Raw genomic sequence first — 19,800 nt, 5'->3', positions numbered from 1 at the left:
GTAGCAATTCTTCTCTTCCTAGACAAGGTAATGGGAAGCAAGAAGCAACCTTTCTCCACCTGCTGTATAAGTTCTGTCCAGTCTTTGAATTCTCAGGACTTAACAGTCTGCTAGAAAATCTCTGTTTCTGGTCTAATAATCTCCCAATGCCCATAATCATTCTGCTTGTGGAATTTTAGCTGGTGTCTTCATATTATATAGTTGAAGACTCTTTTCCCTCAAATAATTCATGAGTATCAATGCTGAAAACAGCAACATACTTCGCCATCATGTCAGGCCAAACAGGAATAGCTGTTATTACTGATTATTTTTTTATGTGCCGTGGCTGCAAGTAATGTCAATGAGTCTCATGGGAAACAGTATCCACATTATGGTTCTCCAGATGGAAGGTAAGTGGGAGGCAGCTTTCTTACAGGTCCTCTTTAAGGGTGCTATAAATATAGATTTCAGCAGGACATAAACATCTGCCTGTGATTAACTGTAGCTAGATAAAAAAGCTCCCTAACTCATGATGTTTGGGTCTGGCTCTGATTTCAGACTACAGAACAAACTTATGCCCACACTTCTTTAAACCTTCCTTAGATTTGAGATACTTGTAAACAGATTGTCAGCAGACACTTATTTTAAGTAATCCATATCATACTTGATGCCAGCAAAGTGAGATTATGGAGATATGTTCAGGAGAATATATTCTTCTCAGCAAGCTTCTCAGTACACATAGGCATCTTAGCTCTGGAGGAGTTTGGAAGCCTTCTTGTCTCCCCTGGTCTTATGAGTTGCCAGACTGTCAATGCTTGCTTCTGTTCAGATAGATAAACTCAGTGTTATTGGTTTTAATATAGGCTTCTTAACAATAAGGTCATAATTTAAGCATTTAATATTTGTTAAAAACCATGTCTTTATAATATGGCTGTGTGCTTTCAAGTCAATGGTCATAACTTCTAGCAGTCAGCTAGGATTTAAAACATTTGATTTTATTTTAAATAAATTTTATTTTACTTTGAACATTTGAATGGGACATGAGCTGTGTATAAAACCATATGTTTTTCAACTCATCAGAATCACCAGATGAACAAAAACTCTCCAACCCTTTTTAAAGAAACCTACTAACTAGAAATATTTCAAAAGTCAAAAATTTGTGAGCCAGGTTTGAAAGGGTTTTTTTTTAGGTTCCTTTAAAGCTCTTCAAGACTTTAATTAGAATTTTAAATTGTACTTAGACTCTTTTCTGTCTTAATTCTAGAGTTAGCTGTCCAAGATATCTTGGAATATTACCTAAACAGAGCTCATTAATTTTGTGATCTTCTAGGAAAAAGCTATGTAACTTTGCTGATGTCTCTAGCTGTTCCATAGTCAGTGGGAAAGAAGATATCATACCACCTATAGACAGCTTTAAAAGGTATTTTCTAAGGAAATCAATACCAGCAATAACTTCAGCCTCTGTTATTTAAGGGAGGTGCTTGTAGTTCCTGTCTCCCACAGACTGAAACTCGATCTTAGGTTTTTTTCCTCTTCTTTCCTTTAAAAACAACGTCTGTTTTAAACATTCCACCATCCTAGGCTGTAGCCTATGCAGCCCATTCATTCAAATTTTCCCCAGTTGCTGAAAGAATACATATGGATACGGTATGACCCATGCAATCCTAGGTAGCAGAGCATACAGTTTCTGCATAACTGCATCTTGCCTTCTCTAAGACAGTGCCAGCTATACTGAATGAGCCGAGAAGATTTTTAACAGTGTGTGAGATGAATTGCAGCATCTTGAAGAAAACTAATTGAATCTTGCAGGGTTCTTTTAATTTGTTTTGTTTTGTTTTGTTTTAGCCTAGCTTTGGCTCTGCTGATACTACTGAAAACACAGCATTTAGAGCTAGGAATTTAAATACTAAATTAGGGAGTGGCAGAGAATTATGACAACAATAATTAAATAACTGATACATGGGGAGATGATGTAAATGCAGCCAATGTAACTGAGTTAGAAGGAAGCAGGATACTTATGCAAGTGTATGGGAAATGCACTCATAAAAGAGACCTGTCCTTTTCTGCGGGACTCCTGTACTTTCATGTTACCTGACAAGATGGTTTAAATCTATGACTTTATAAACATTATTTATGCTGATAGATGTCTTACATTAGGAAACCTAACAGAAAAAAAGGGCACTTTGGCACACCTCAGATCACCTCAAATAGTGGTTTGTCATATTGCTGTCAAATCTGAAGTAATCCATTATTTAGTATAACACTACCTTTTTAGAGATTGTTTGGATTGTAGAAACTTTGTGTCCTAAGGCAACACAAGTGGCCCTGGAAACCTGATATTACATTTCAAACAAACTTTCCCTGATGTAAAGATGTAAGCCAGACAAACTTTGCTGAACACAAGCCTTGTCATTTGTTGTAAGAAAACAACTGAATGGACACAAGAATTTATTTTATTCAAATGATATAGGCAAAAGTATTGCCTTTTTTCCAAACTTCTGCACAGTTAGGATTCAAAATTACTCTGCCATCCCCTAACCATTGTCACTGAAACAGTTTAAAATGGGTAAGAGAGGAAAAGGTCCATGATGTAGAAAGTGTTTTTATTTTAAACAAAGTATACTAGCTAGCAAAAAAACCAAAACCAACCCTTTCCAAGCCTTCTAGGTTTAAATGATACATGGTTTTTTGTAGCACTAAACCTGCATTATATGGGAAAACTGTGGTTTAAACAGGTTTTAAAATGGCTTTTGGTGGTCACTTTGCAAACACATGCTTCTTCTTCCCAGCACCTCCCATGTTATCCATGCAGGAATGTCCTGGGAAGGTGTCCTGAGGTGTTTCCCATTGGCCTTTGTTAACCTCTTCCTGTGATTGGGTATTCCTGTAAGCCCCTTGAGACTTCTAATTGGTTACTCTGTGAATCCTCCTAAACCCAATAAATGTAACATCCGCCACAATAAAGCTCTCTTGCCTCCTCTCCACGCCCGGTGTCCTGTCTCCCTGCCGACCATGGGGCCACGTGCGGGGGGGGAGGGGGAGCACCTCTCCCCTCCAGGCTCAGGGTCGGAAAAGACCCCTGAGAAACCCCTGGAGTTCCTTTCCCCATCCTTCAAGGCGTCGCAATGGTTCTTCAGATGGAAACGGAACTAGAACTGGGCCGCCTCGCGCCGTGGGTGGGGAAAGGGATCCAGAGTTTTTAGTACATTTTTTGTCATGGAAACTTTGCTGAATACATTATGATGAATATAAGAAAATTTACAACCATTTACTAACAATTCTTTTCTGTGCTTTAGTAAGATAGTGAAGTCTGATCTTGTGGAATTACAGTATCTCTTTGCTAAAGATGCTTTCCTTACGGTCTTAGCCATTATTCTTTAGTGCATATTCTATGTTCTTACGCTTTTCTATCCACACCCCTTCTTATTTTATAACTTGTTTTTTAAATTTTATTCCTTTTGTCTTCCAATCAAACCCTCTGTTCTAATTCTGGTTCGTTTAAGAGTTTCCTGTGTTATTCCTGATCTAGAGTTGTTGTGCATAAATAAAACACATTTTAAATTATATTATTCTATGTCTATTTAACTGGAGAAAAATGTCACTGTAGACCATGTAAAATATTATGATAAATAAAATTCAATGTAAAATTTAGATTCTATCTCTCATATACTATTAGCACAGTTTTCCACTGCTGGAAAGGCTAAATTGACAAAACCTCATGCAATAATGGTATATTTGATGTTGAAAACCTCATGATTACACTCAGATATTACATCTGAAGAAGTTATTTCCATTATAATTCATAGCAGAGGAGAGTAACGACATAGTTCCTTCATCCATTACTGATTACTACTTAGCAATGTTTATAAAGGAATTTCTGCTTACAGTAACTGTAATTTACTGCACAGAATTTCTTTATCAGAAGCTCCCTTTTTGAAATCAGCATCTCAAAAAAGAGAACTCAACTCTTACAAAACTGTTATTACAAGTACTCGTATTACTGCCTTGATACATAAGAGGAGAATGGAGTTTCAAATTGAACTTATTTTATAGAACAAAGTCATCTTTGTTAATATGGCCACAAAAGCTTTTATAATTCATGTAGAAAGAATTTTGACCAGAAAAATATTAATAGATTTAAAAAAAATAGGACTTAACATGAAAAGAAAAAAAGGTGCTCATAGATAGAAAAAAAAAATACAAAATTTAATCTTTCTTATAATAGAGGAAAACATATATCAGGAATGATGGCTTACTGACAGATTCCTAACTTCGCATTGTATCAAACCATGCAAACTGGCTATGCAACAAAAAGAGAATGTATGCATCCAATTCCTGGGATAAGATTTAATAAATTTATGATAAAGGTAAGTGTGAAAAAAGGCAACATGAATTTTAACTTTAATTGGAAACAAGTCAAAATAAGTGGGACTTAAATAATGTATAGATCCCAAAACAGTTAGCTCTTATTTTAAAACAATAATAAAAAAGATATGCAAATTTAAAATATTGTACATTAAAAAAAATTTGGGAATGCTCTAACCTTCAGTTGTTAAAAGGAGTGATCATCACTGATCGCTCATTGATAATTGATGATTCCTCATCACATTGATCAAACATTGAAAGAAATAATAACAACAAAAAAACATTAGTCATCCTTTTAAATACTTAAAAGTTTCTGAATATGGGGACCAAAATCTGACTTAGATGCTGATGAACACCCTGTAGTTAGATTAATTCCTGGCATTAAATCAGTGGATTATCCTCACTGTATGACAGTTTGGCTAAGTTTGGACCTGGCTCCCTATTCCTAAACCAAATACTGAAAATCTTAATGAAGATTGAAACTCCCTCATTTGAAAAGGAACTTGGTAATCTGAGAGCTCTTCAGGTAAAATGGCTATGTTAATTAAGGAGGCTTTGCATGTACTCTGAAATTTTAGACAGAGTCTTGTTACTCTAGAAAGCATTATATTTCAAGCTATTAATTAATCGTATACTATTCTAATTAAGCATTCAGTCTGATTGCCTAGAACCTGAAAATTCAGTTGCCTAGGTCTCTGGGTAAGTAATGGTTTCTTTTGTCAATTAAGCTGTGATGAACTGTGTTAAAATTCAGAAACTTTTATCTAGAAAAGAAGTTTGTCACTGTATTTTCAGTATTACTCAAGTATTCTTGTAAATAAATGGAGCATTTTAAACACTGGAAGAAAGTTGTTTTTGATTTGAAACTGGTATCTTTACCTGGATGAAATTTGACAGTGAAGTAACCATAAACATTTGAGTAACATACAGGGTCATTTCTGCAAACCAGAGACAAGTTTTGAGTGAAGCTTAACATCAGAATTAAACATCTGTAATGTAAATGGCCTCAGGAAAAGCAAATTAATCTTAACTAAGAAATATGAAGCCAGTATTGTCAGTAATTATGATTTTAAACCAAACCACCTCCCAAAGCATCATTCTCTCATTCCTTTTTCTTCAATGAGATAGGAACAGATAAAGCCTAAAGGATTTTAGCAAGAAGATAAATATAAACTAATAAAGTCTGAAATAACATTTGAGCTCTTTTTTGCCGCTTGTTTTATTGAGCATCTGGTCTCAGCTACTGTTACATTGTCAGTGAACAGTGACAGAAGGAAATTCAAAGCACTGACTTAAGCAGTAGCTAGTCTGGCAATTTTATTTGTGTCTGTATTCAAAGAACAAGAGAGCCTTCACTGCATGAACTAACGAGACATGAGAGAGACTGGGCAACCGAGTCAGTAGCATTTGTAATGCTTTTGCAATAACAAACTTAGAGTTCTCCTGTGCTTTCTTCCTAGGAACCTGTGTTCTTTCTGGGAACACTCATGGGAATAAAAAAGCTAAGAGCAGGAATCTGTTTTTTGAAAGTATTAACCTCTATGGCTTTTGATTTTAACCCTCAAATAAAGATAAGCAGAGAAGAGCTTCCTGGCAAAATGGCGAAAGACTTTTCAGATAACAAAATATTTGTAATCAATTACGAAACTGTATAAAGACCATTTGCTCCTAGATTGTTTGATGTGTAAAAACATGAAACACTTTCAAATAAAGCATTTGGTCGAGTACTGGGGGGCTATTAAGATAATATGCATAGTAAAGATTTCTTAGCAAGAAATAGGTAACACTCAACCGTAGAAGAAAAAAAAATGGAAAACAAATAATTCAACTTGAAACCAGCTGTTTAAAAATTATGATTTTTATGGAAGTCCCAATTAAGGACGTTTAAACTGAAAAAGGCCTCTACCTTTGAGTCCATCTGGACTACAGAGCAAAATTCTTTTGCAAGTGTAAGAAATTATACACAGAAAAGGTCTAATACAATTTACTTTCTTAACTTTGCTTCAAAGAAAAGTAAAGTCTCCTCTTCTTACGCAAGAGATAGTTGTCTGCATTCAGTCTCCTCTGTTTAACATTAGGATATGCAAGTATATTGATGCAAACTCCCTACTTTCATTTCGAGCTGATTAGACATGACAGCAGTTTCAATCTCAAAGCCATACAGCAGCATTAATACATAGTGACATCCAAGCTGATGAGTCCTTCTGAAAGGAGGTGATCTTTTGCCTCCTGCTGGTTAGCGTAAGTTTATTGATCTAACAAATGAGAAAAAGGTCCTTAACCTCTGGAGTTTATATCCATGATTTCAGTTTTAAAGAAAAGTGTGCTCTGCCTACCTGATTAAAACCAAAATCGAAGTGCCTCATCATTTCTCTATTTCAACCTGTGCAGTGTAGGAGGAACAGTGAGAAAATGAATAAGGAATCTTACTACATCCTGTAGCTCAGTGATACCTCTGAAAAGCAGGGAGTCTGATCTTTGTCTTCCCATTGCATAATTCATATACTTTCCACTAAAATGTCACTGTACAAAATACCTCCCTTTAGGAACATGACTTGAGAGCACTGCAAGTTCCTTCAACCTCTGGTCTAGCCTGGATCTGGTCAGCTCCCTACCATGACAGTTAAGACACATTTTGAGTTGTCACTTCTGAAGTCAGGAATAAATGCCCTCTGAGACATTCTCCTTACCTTATCTCTGCTCCAATAGCATTAGAGAATTTCAGTGATCACTCTTTGATATCTACACAAGCCTTCAGGTCTATATGGGGTACAGTTTGAGCTTTACTGATTCCAGACAGCTGGGCAATTTCTTGTTCTGGGCCCAGGCAGTACAATTACATCCTTGCAGCTGCAGAGCAAGAGCTGTCACTCCACTGTGACTATCCAAATCGAGTGTTATCCACTCTATAAAATACAAAAGCTCTTCCCTTTGATTTTTTTTCACTGCACGTAAAGTCAAGATATCATGAGATAATCCCAAAGCATTCAGAACCTCAAAATTATACCTTGACTTTAATTACACATTTTTATTTTAATTGGCATTGGTGTTTTGACCTTTAACAAAACCACCTTATCGGGAATAGGTGCCTGATGATTGAAAGATGTCACAACTGGTTTGAGTTAATCTTAAAATTAGATTTGTAGTTTAGAACTAGAAGGGAAGGGTTAAAATCAGTGAATTAGGAATAATAGACATTAGAAGAATTTATGCCAACTGCTTTTATACATGAAGTGGAATGGATATGCCAGAGATGCAATGGAATTGAGCAGTGCACAGTTACTTCAATAAAAATAATATGATGACAGTATATTTTATTAGGTAAGTTAAATATTAGGTTAGTCAAGTTTTGGCTTGGGAACTGTTATGTTGGAACCATGTACAGATTTTTTTCAGATTACTCCAATACTAAAGATGTTTTTGTGGTTTCTTATATACCTTAAGAGTACTTTTTGCTCCATTTGGCATGAGGCAAGAATTAAAAAAGAAAAAGCATAAAAGTTGAAATATAGAGAATAGCATCAAAGAAAACAAGTTATTAAAGTAGCATTCCTTGTGTTTGGTTTTCTAGAACAGCACAACTCTGAGCCACTCAAACCAATTTATCAATTGAATTTAAGATATTATAAAGGGCATTTTTTTCTACACTTTTGTAATGGCTTGATCTTGGCTGGACGCTGGGTGCCCACTAAAGCCACTCTATAACTTCCCAATACTCAGCTACACAGGGCAGAGAAATACAAAAAAACTGTAACTGACATTACACTAACAGACAAAACAGACTGGTCTTGGTAAAAATGAATTTGATTTATTACAAGTCAAATCAGAGTAGGACTATCCTGAAGCTGTGCCAGGTGAAGTCAAGGTTGGACATCAGTAAGAATTGCTTCACTGAAACAATATTTGAGCTTTTGAACAGGCTGCTCATGGGGATGCTGGAGTCATCATCCTTGGAAGTGTTCATGAAACAACTGGATGTTACACTTAGTGCTATGGTTTATTTGGCATTATGGCGTTCAGTCAATGGTTGGACTTTCTGTTCTTGAAAGTCTTTTTCAGCCTTAATGACTATGATTCTATGAAATTTTCCAATGTAAGGCCTTGTCATGTATTGCAGTCCAAAATTCAGATACCAACAGAAAAGGAACTGCTAGGATTAAACAGGAAACCTTGGGCCACAGGGGCTGGAAAAAGCCATCATCTAAAAGACCAGACAGGATCCATTGACATTCATTTTGTGTGGATTGTCCTAATCTCCCCCAGCAGGAAGTAGAGAGACTTGCATGATGCTATCAGATATCTCATTGTTTTCTCCCTCCCTGTGTAAATCTTTATTTTGGGAAAAGCTGACCACCTTTTCCCAGTATAATCTTGCTTTCTGGAAGTATCAAATCCTTTTTACCCCAAATGTAAATACTGGATCTAAGAAATGTAAATCCATTTTTCCCCTTATGTCACCCCTGTTACTGGAAATGTTAATAGATTGTGGAATCCCATGTTTGGAGTAACCCTGCCTCCTCATTAGCATGGAAGCACCAGAGACCCTTAAATAGCACTCACATGTTCAATAAATGATTCCAGTTTTTGCCCCTATAGCTGAGATCGTGATAGCTTTATTAGACCCTTACAGCCATGGGCTGCAGGTCCTTGTGAACTGCTCCAGCCTCAGTCCCTTCCACAGGTTGCAGTCCTTCAGGTATAGATTGCTCCAGCGTGAGTCCCCCAGGAGGACAAAAGTTGTCCCAGAAAAACCCCTCCTGCTTGGGCTCCTCTATCCACACGGTCACAGGTCCTGCCAGAAGCCAGCACAGGCTTCCAATCGTGCCACAACCTCTTTCAGGCATCCACGAGCTCCAATGTGTGGTCCTCCACAGGCTGCAGGTGGATCTCTGATCCGTCATGGACCTCCACAGGTTTCAGGGGCACAGCTGCCTCACCATGATGTTCACCATGGGCTGCAAGGGAATCTCAGCTCCAGCATCTGGAGCACCTCCTCCCCCTCATTCTTCACTGACTTTGTGTCTTCAGAATTGTTTCTCTCACATATTTTTACTCCTCTCTTTTCTGGCCAGTTTTCTTCTGTGCACTAATTTTTTTCCCCTTCTTAAATACATTATCCCAGAGTCACTACCACAGCTGTTGATGGGCTCAGTCTTGACTAATGGTGGGTCCAACAGAGTCATCTTCCATCAGCTCTGTTGGGCATGGAGAAAGCTTCTAACACCTCCTCAAAGAAGAGCCACCTCTGTAGACCCCCTGCTACCAAAACCACACTGCACAAACCCAGTACAAGTCTATACCCTCTTTTCTCACATTGAACACAAAATTACTTTTTAAGAAGAAGGTGAAATGTTTCACAATTACAGCTTAAGGATTCCTGTTTTCCAAATTGCAATGTTAATCAAGTTTATTATGGATAAAATTCAAACTAAAAAGTTGCATTTAAAGCAGTCTGAATACATCAATTTATTCCTCAAGTAGATTTATGAGTAAAAATGCACATTTTTCTCTAAATCAGAAAACAACCTCCCTTTCACTGAAACAGCCTCTCTGGAAAATCAAACCTTTAGTTTATTTGCAAAATGTTTTCTACTTAAAACCAAGTATCTTATTTTTCATAAAAGTTCTACATTTGTTATTGAATAAATTATTAGAATAATTGAATAGAGTGACTAATGGTAAAATACTTTGGAATGTCTATCATTTACCACGTCAAACACACATTGTGAACAATATGACTTACTTTCTCATTTAATCTCTTTATAGATTCTTTGGTTATTGCTGATTTTATGTTAACTACATATACTGTCATGCATAAGCTGGTCACTGTTGTTAAAGAAATTGTGATCCAAGCTTGTTGTACAAGTTGTACACCACAGCCCATATTGTGTTGAGATGCCCTCTTTCACAACTATCACTACGTTAACATCTTTGTTTTCCAAAACAAGTTATTAGTGAAGTTGCCCATTCCTCTCTTCTGTAGCACAGTGGTGGCAGAGGTAGGCACAGGATGTAAGAATTTTATATAAGCATGTAAATGGGCAAAGGGAAGTGTAGTTGCACGTACAAGTCATAAAGGTGATAGAAAAATAAAAAATAAGATAAGCCTAAGGAACAGTAAGTAGGCTAAAAGTTGATAATGCTGGTTGGGAAGAGAGGATTTTAAAATATGTTAAACCCCAAGGAAGTGGAGTGTTGATAAGAATGTGATGGGATATAAAAGCTGATTTGCAGTTCAGCTTGTTCTTTCCTTTGACTGTGAAATATGAGGTATATCAAATTCCTGGTCAAAATATTTAGCTGTGCAGTGATGAGTTATCTAGAAAAAAAATGAAGATTTCTATTATATTATTTTGAGGTTAGTAGACAAAGCACACTTTGCTTATTTTTCTTTCACCAATATTTTTTATAAACTTTTGTAACTGTTAATATGAAATCTACTTGTGTAATTTACTGACTGATCCTGTAAGAATTTTAATGCACCTTGCATAGAGAATGCTTTGACTGGGAAACATCAAAGCACACCATTCCAGAAAATGGTGATAAGCCTCAAATAAGAGTAAAAGCACACTCTGATAGTACCTGGCACTCCTTTATAGGTTATGGGCTGTGAATAAAAAGTTCATTAAACATAACTAAATATTAAATGGAAGGGATTGCACACACTTCTTTAAAAAAGAAAATAGAGTGGTTTTACTATCCCCATTGATGAAGAATTATAGAAAAGCATATATCATTCCCACATTAGAAAACCAAAGAAAGAGATACTTTTCATTAAAGCCTGAAGCAGTTGATGTTTGGGATAAAGAAAACTCTTCCTAAAAATGCAATTAATTTTGGTCTCACTAAGTATCTGTAAATCATGATTCAACCTCCACTAGCTCTGGAAAATGGTATATTAGTAATATCTCTGCTTGTCATATGTCCAGTGAGGAGCAGTACTAAAAGTGTTTAAAAGAATAACAGCACAGCAACAAAGCACAAAGAAGGGCAATGTTAGTTGTAAGTACATCCAATCCAGAAGACAGGTCATTTACAAAATTATCCCAGAATACAGAAGCTAAAGTTTAGTTTTGTTTCACATATATATATGATTCAATGTTCTACAATAAATGTACCTATGCAAAAAATCATGGTTAAAAAAATGATTAATCTGTAATGATAAAATTCTCACTCATTTTTTTGACCACTGCATTGTAGCTGTCTTTTTTCGTCACTGAACAGCAGTAATTTGCTGGAAAATAACATTTTTTTCCCTGTCTCTATAGGAAAGATTGCTGGGGAATATAAACAAAATACAGTGGAACCGCCATAGCCGTATAGCAGTTATAACTATACTTAGATGAAAAGTGCAATGTCCAGTTCATGCAAGATAAAGGGAAGTTCACACTAGTTCCCACAGGATGAAAACTTCAAAGTTATAGCTCCTCATGAATAGAAAGATTACTAAAAACTTGCATAAATGCACCAGAACTGGAAGTTTCCAGGCAGTAATGGGCTCCTGAGGCTCTATTGCTTTTTGGTAAAGCTGATTTTCTCTTCCGTATCCTGGCTGACATGCTTTGAAAGTGAGAGGCCAGTTTGACTCTGCATCAGCATTCCCTTTTTCCCTGCTCTCTTCTCCTATCATCATGCATGGAATAAAAAGGCTGCCACGTGAATTTCTCAGACTAAAATTTTTCATGCCTTCTGTGATCCCTAGATTCACTGCAGATCCATCTGGCAATTAGTTCTGCGTATCTGCTCTATGGAGAACCCTTGACTTCCTTCTCCCTACACCTGTTAGCTCCATTTCAGATCTAGTGACCTTAGAAACACTATGCCCTGGCACAGAGGTCAAGCCATTTGGCCTGGACTACCAGGGTGGAAAACAGTGTGACTTTGGAAACCTACCTGGCTGGAGCAACTGAAGATGTCTTTAAACAACGTGGGTTTTTTGGACATGAAAATTCACTTTGTCAGAAAATACACTGTGTATTCTAGTTACAGCGATGATGCTAAGATAACAGAAAATTTTCACAGCCCACTATAAATTTTTTTTTCTTCAGAAAACAATGTGTAGGTGAGTCATTCAAAACCCAACTACTTAGCTGGGTAATTTCTATTTCTCTGCTATTATTTTCTTAGATTAATGTAGATAAGTATTGAGAAATCTAATTTCCCTTCTCTTCCCTTCCCTTCCCTTCCTTTCCCTTTTTTATTCTTGCAACAGATGCAAAGTTGCGTTGCAAAGAGTACTACAAAACACAATAAAGCCAATTCCTGTTGATTTATGGAGGAACACAGTCCTTCTTAAGTATGATTCCTTGCTATTTGAGAAACTTTGATGTGGCATTTTGTCTCTTCTTAGAAAAGAAGTGTGATTATCTTGAAAATTATTAAACTAAGGAAGTAAGCATCCTTTTATTCAGAAATTATGGCTGAATTTTGGTGATTATAGTTTAAATATTGCTTTACATTATATGTCAAGATAAATTTCAGAGCTACTGTAACAGTAGATGCAACATAAATTTCAGCTTACTTTACAAAGATGCTTGCCATAGGACTGCATATTTGAATGGCATGTTTATACAAGATTTATTGTCATTTTGTGGGTTGGATAGCTCAGGCAATATGGTAGTTTTAAGCTATAGCTATTCAGGATACGCATATGCTGACAATATATATACAGGCTGAAAATATATGTACAAACATGTACAGACAGAAAGAGACAAACAGAGATAGAAAGAAGGAGAGTGTGTATGGTAAGCTAAAACAATCTAGATGGAGAAAAGCATTGGAAAAACAGTAACAAAAACATATATCATCTCCCCAGCAGGTTTTCTATTTTTGCTAATGAGTGATTTTCACAACACTGTATTTAATGAGTCCTTAATTAAGTCAGTGAAGTTACCTTGAAGTGGCACAGCCATTAAATGAGATGAAAATTAGTTTTTTCCAAAATGTGGTAAGAAAGGCCCTGTATTTCATAGGTCTTTGAAAACACAACATATTTACTAATTAATTAAGAACAAGATTAAAAGAATTGTCTGAAATCTCTAATACTGGTTCTAAGTATTTTGATATATTCAGGGAAGTGTTCACTTCATGAATTATTAAATTATAATAATATGAAAATGTCACTAAAAGTCCAAATTTAATTTACTAATCAGTAGCACTTATTGCTTCTTTTAAAAATCTTTAAGTCTTATGTCTGGGAAAATGGAGATGCAAGGTTAATATAATAATGAAGGACCCTGAAATGATGCAGTTTAGTGGTCCATCAAACTTTCGGTATATCTCAACTCAAATTTCCTAATGGTGTGAGAACAAAATAATTAAGTGCTCCATTTTCTAGCCAATTTGATTTTTATGTGATTTATAGCTATTTTAAACAAGTAAATTGCAGCATTTGCCTGGAGGGAAAAAAAAAAAGGTATTTCAAGGGTGTTTAGGTACCGGTTGAGGTATCTTCCGGGTTCTCTCCAGAGTTCATTTAACTGTGGACTTGACAGGTCCATTTACATTGTCTACTGCCTGAATGAAAGTAGTAAATGGAAGTTTGGTTGGGTCTTGTCTGAACTTGATGGATCAACTCCTCCCATCCTCACCTCCCCCTAAACTGACATAGTTGAATTCCTGATGAGGTGGCTCGTTCTCTCTCCATGGTTGCTCAGGGAATAGAATACTCAAGTTTAACTCATTGTGACAAGGCTGTGTGCCAGGTGTCCTTGTGAAGTTTACATCTTCATAATTGTATGGCATTAATGTTGAGCAGTCAAGAGTGAAAAGCAAATTATTCAGAAAAGTTTCAAGGTTAATAGTCTACTTCATTAAGCTGCTCCCACAAACACTTTCATTCCAGACCTCCTCTCCCTAATAAAAAGAAAATAACAGAACTGTATTGTGATTTGTCTGACACAGAATATCATACTAGACCTTGCCTTGTTCCAGTATGACAGGACTCTTATTTCTGTTCATCCTTTTTTAATTTATCCCATTATCCTGCGTAAGAAGAACGACATATCTGAAAAATTTCTTCCTTTCTTCTTTAACACAGGAATTCCAACCATGCAACAGTGATCTGTATCTTGACAGCTGTGTTATGCTCTCCTAATTTTTTCACACAACATATTTTTTTATATCTTTTGCTTTCCTCCTGTTGGTTCTTCTAGGGGATATTTCTCATCCTATTTTCTTTTATTCAGTGATGGTTTAGTAGAAAAAAATTGCATGAACCATATAGGGACTGCAGATGCAAATTCCACACATACACACCACTCCCACATAATATCCTAATTCCTGGGTTAGAACCAAGTCTTTCTTCTGTGTGGTCTCTCGACTCTTGAATTTCTCACTGTACAGTGAATGCATTTTTTAAAGGAATTCAGCAAATCAGTATCTTTAACTTTCTGGAGTTTTTAACTCCTAAACTTTAGGCAAAAAATGTATGTCACCATCATGTCACCCTCAAATGAAGTTTCATGTAGGCCTAGGCTTTTGTACTATATGATGTTTCTTCAGAGAATTCAAGTAGAATTTGTGTGAGTATTCACGTAAACAGAATTACTGTGTGCAATAGGGGAAGATTTCCACTCATCTCTTAAAAAATAAGCATTTTTGTACCTGGATGAGCAACTGAAGAACCCAAATTAAATGAAGGGACACCTGTAAAATAGAGACACCTACAGGTAGACAGTCTAGATGGATGGAGACATTGGCTTTAAACTAGCTTCAAATATCTAAGTCCCGGTTTAGATCATTATTTATGAAGATTTTTTTAAATAATGGGACATGGAAAGAAATGGTTAGTCAGTTCTAGTCAGAAAAAGCAAAAGGCTGACAGAATAATGAAGGTGTGGATGTCAGAAGATGTGGAAAGATGCAGATTATTGTTAGGTGAGCAGATGAAACTGAGAAGTTTAGTAGAGGAAAACTTTCTTATCAAGGACAGTATAGAATGTGACATTGAAAAGACAAATTAGTGAGAGCTTGTAACTCATATCTCCAGATTAAGGCTTTCAATAAATGTTCTATGGCTCCTGCAGCTTCCTTTAGAGCACTAATGTTTCTGTTGCCAGTTTATATTATCTCCTAATGATTAGAACAGCTTCTTCTCTTCTATTCCACTTGCTGAGTGTAAGAGTGTTTTTTGTTTGAAGATGTGACTAATCTCAGGATGGCTTTGTCAGTCACTAAATCAGTAAATACCATTATGGGACTGTGTGGATCATACAGATCATTTGTACAGGGCTCAGATGGATTTGTGGGAGAATGCTTACCACACTGAGCTATCTCTGAGGCAATAGAAAAGCCTCTAATTTGTTGATATCAAGGGAAATAATTTTAAACAGTCACCTATGCTGTGGAGCATTGTGAAAATTCAAGTGAGCATACCAAAAGAAAACACTGGGTTTATCTACAGGAAAAATGTAGGTGTCTCCAGAGAATGCATCACATTAAAAGGTTTTGGAAATCTTAAGTTTGCAGTTAGATACTTAAAACAAGACTGAGGCTATACTTTGGCATCCATGTGCTTTGTTAGATTTAGCTTGAGACAGCTATCATATCTACAAGAATATGAATCTCTTTCATTTTCCATTGCACTAATCACTGGACAACCCTCCAAAAAAAGAAAGGACTATTAATCCCACTTTTATATAAAGAGCAAAGAAGTAATAAAAAATTTTATCTAGAAAGCAGGAGTTTTCTTTCTGCTGGAAAAAGGAAATTGTTGTGAGTCTCGGAGAAGACTGACAAGATTAACCTCAATAAAACTAGGACTCAAATGTAGGAGACGGTAGAGAGGTTTTCTAAAGAGTATGAACATGAGCAGCTGAAATAGAGAGGGGATCAAAAGAAAACATTGAAAGGGAGTCTTTTTTGCATTAATCTATGTATTGATAGCGTAAATTGAAACATCTGGTTTTAAACAGTTTTTTACCATCACATTAGGGTTTCTCCAGCAGAACAAAGAAATTCTGTGCAATGCTTATGGAGAGGAGATTGGCCCTGACCACATCTCAGACAGGTGAAATCAGAACTGATCTATCAGGAGGGATAGATAGCATGACAGAGTTGTTAGTAAGATGCGTTATGTAGGGAGTAACTTGCAGTGGCTGCTTGCCATTAGCATAGAATTGTACTTTTATCCACTGGAAGCTAAGTTCCATGTTCAAAGCTTATGTATGGGGGGTTTTTTTGCTTGTTTTGTTTTATTTTGGGGGTTTTTTTGAGCGTATATCTGTAAGAGGAAGAAAAAAATGGAGAAAGTATGTATGTGCATATGAACAGGTAGCTTAACCAAGCTATGATTAGAATAAGGCTTGGCAAGACAGATTTGGCCAGTGTTAGCTAAAACACTGATAATTATGTATTAACATTAGGAAAAAAAATTATGAGTTTTGGGGCAAGGCAATCTGCAGCAAATTTAGTACACCTTAAAGGCATTCTGATTTACCACCAATAGGTTGCTGCCATCCATACTTTCTAAGTCCTTACTGAGATTTAGACAAAATGCCTGGTAACGTTACCATCCTAATGTCACTTTACATGTGTAGAAGTGTACTAAATAAATAAATATATTCACATGTTCAGTAGTGCACTGGTAAAGAAGTGTAAGAGCTGTAGTAATCAAATAATCAAATATTATATCCCACTGTAAAGGGTCAAATTCATCTTTCCATATTGAAATGCTCACAGTGAGATAACAACAATATGAGAACCCTATTTTTTAATTATATTTGCTAGGATCTAAACTTTCCTCTTATGGAAAAAGAAGTGTAATCTATGAAAGAACCCAGTGGAGAATGTCTTGAAATGCCCCAAAATTTTCTTATGGGCTATTAGGTCTTCAATTTGCAAGAACAATTGTAAGAAGGAATGTTCAGCACCACAATGACAAACTTTTATATTTCCTGATGAATGAATAGTGGAATTCCCAATCCCAGGTTAAACACTTTGTATTTAGAAAGTCTTGTATGGCTTTCAAACTTAAAAGCAACTCAGAATGGCTGAAATCCAGAGGTGTTGGACACAGTGGAAAGAGATACATTACGCATAGTCATTGGTCTGACTGCATGGTCTGTGCTTTCTGTACATGCACAAACATGGAATTGACTGACAACACATTGAGCAGACAAAAGCATGTTCTGTGAGAAAAGCTGAGAAAATTGTAAGAAGTGCTGTGAGATCATCCCCAAAGGGAAAGCTTGCCTAGCAGGGAAGAGAAGAATATCCCTCATGTTTAGGATTCACAGCGAGGAGCATTATCACAGTTAGCAGCCTGTCAGTACCAAAGGGCCCTGGCCGCCTGCTACCAATCACTTCAGTCCTCTAAACCAAAGGAAACTGGTTAAACTTTCATCTCTGCAGATCTGCAGTACAGATTTGTGCTCTCACAGAACTATTAAAATACTCTCAGGCAGGCCTCTGTCACTTTGTCTCACTGAAGCTGCTTTACTTTCTGTAACTGACTGAATGATCACCAGAGAAAGGTTCTGAGCCTGACTCTCCCACATGAATTCTGCCAGGATATGAAGTTAGTATTTCTTTTCTTCATTGCCCATTGAATATGTAAAAAATTTGCACAACGCAGAATTTTTTTACCAGGGAAGACATAGAAAAAGATATCTAGTCCAGGATTTCAGCGGCTTAATTATTAAAGATATTTCTTGAGAGCCCAGCTGAAATCCTCCCTTTATGTCATATATGGAAAACTAGAATTTTGTTCTCAGTAAACAAGCAAATTAAGCTGTGCAAAACAAACTCCTCTTCATACCTCATTAGGTGTTCTCTGTGTATTAGTACTACCTTGACTCCAGCAGGGAAACATCTGCTTTGTATATTCTTCTAAGACACAATGTAATGCAGCTCTTAGATGTTACACAATTCAGCAGAAATGCAGGTGCTGAGGGAAGTAGTCCCATTCCAGGGTTTGACATACTGAACTTTTAGGCTTTTAAAAAAGGTAGTTTGGTGTCTAAGTCCCCTGTGAGAATCCAGTTCAAGCATTGTATTTTATTCCGTTTCAGCATAACCTTTTCCTCTACTTTCAATGATTGCTGTGGAGAAATGTGTGCCTTTTGTGAGTTTTCCTAAAACAATTTTTTGTGAGAAATAAAGAGGATAAATATCGTGCAACCCTACTACCTGCAGTCTCCTGCCACTTCAGTTTCTGCTGAGCAATCTGGCACATTTGCAATTTCTACTATCTAGTGATACAATCTTCATTGACAGGCAACAAACACTAATGGATTTCTCTCTCCTTTATGTGGTGAAATTAAATAGCATCTCCAACTCCATCAGGAAAGCTGACAATACCAACTACATATAAAACAGGCCAGGCAATAACATCAAGCTACCAAATGTTGGCAAAGTTTTTCATACATTAATACTTTCTCTGCAGTGTGCCTGAGGGATGCCAGGAGAATTCTCTGAGCTGGCCATAGCTGTCATTTTCACTTGATTAATGCCATATGTTGGACAAGGAATAAAAGATCTAATAGCTAAAGTACCCCTAACTTCACATGATGAGCATAAATTGGCTAAAACACAACACAGATTACCAGGTTGCAGCTTGAGGTATCACAACCCCTATGTGAGCCAAGTGAATTGCAATGCTTAATGGCACACCTTAAAGCTATACAGATAGCTGTCCCCATTAGACATTTCTCTGTCTGTGGCCTGGTAGTCTTCTCAGTCACATCTGCTGGGCTGATTTTGTACATGCATTGATCTTTGTTCAACAAGGCCAACAGGCAAAAGTATTGATCTCTCAAATGCATTCTTTTTGAGGGAATGCTGCTTAGACATTTTAGAGTCATAGGTTCATCAGAGACAGTCTTAGCACACTGCTAGAATGGCAGATACCGAGCAAAAAGCATGATGGTTTGTTAACTTTTTAAGACTCTCTTAGGGTGTCCTTTCCACCTTTAACAAGGAAAAGTACTAAGCTCACAAGTGAAAAAGCAACATGAAATTCTGGGAAAAAAAATATGAAAAACTTCATTGTCATTTGTTAATGTTTTTTTCCTTGGCCAATGGCTATAGGAATAATCGACTGACCTGAAATTAAAAACCAGCTACTGCCTAAACAGAGGAGAAATAACCTTCGGAAAAAAAAAAAAATAAAATTGTTCTTAAATATACAAAAGTAAGGACACACAAATGTTCAAATTATTCTGTAGGGAACTACAGATTTTATTTGAGGTGGGGTTTTGTGGGTGTGTGGAGTGGGCTGGCCGGGGGAATGCTATGTGTTTGTGTGTGTTTTGTGTTTAAATGTCTAAATACAACATGGTGAAGCAGAATCAGGCATCAGGCCTGATGGATACCTTCTTCTATCAGAATAGAGGACTGCATAAGAGAATACGTGGATGTTAGCAAGAAACCTACCAGCTGCTAAAAGGTGGTGCTACTTTAACCTCCAACTGTTTAAAATCATTCTGCTATTTTGGAGATTGCTAAAAATACTAA

The sequence above is a fragment of the Corapipo altera genome, unplaced genomic scaffold, assembly GCF_003945725.1.
Source record: "Corapipo altera isolate COAL_440 unplaced genomic scaffold, ASM394572v1 23, whole genome shotgun sequence".
Lineage (NCBI taxonomy): Eukaryota > Metazoa > Chordata > Aves > Passeriformes > Pipridae > Corapipo > Corapipo altera.
Note: the sequence above shows the minus strand (reverse complement) of the source record.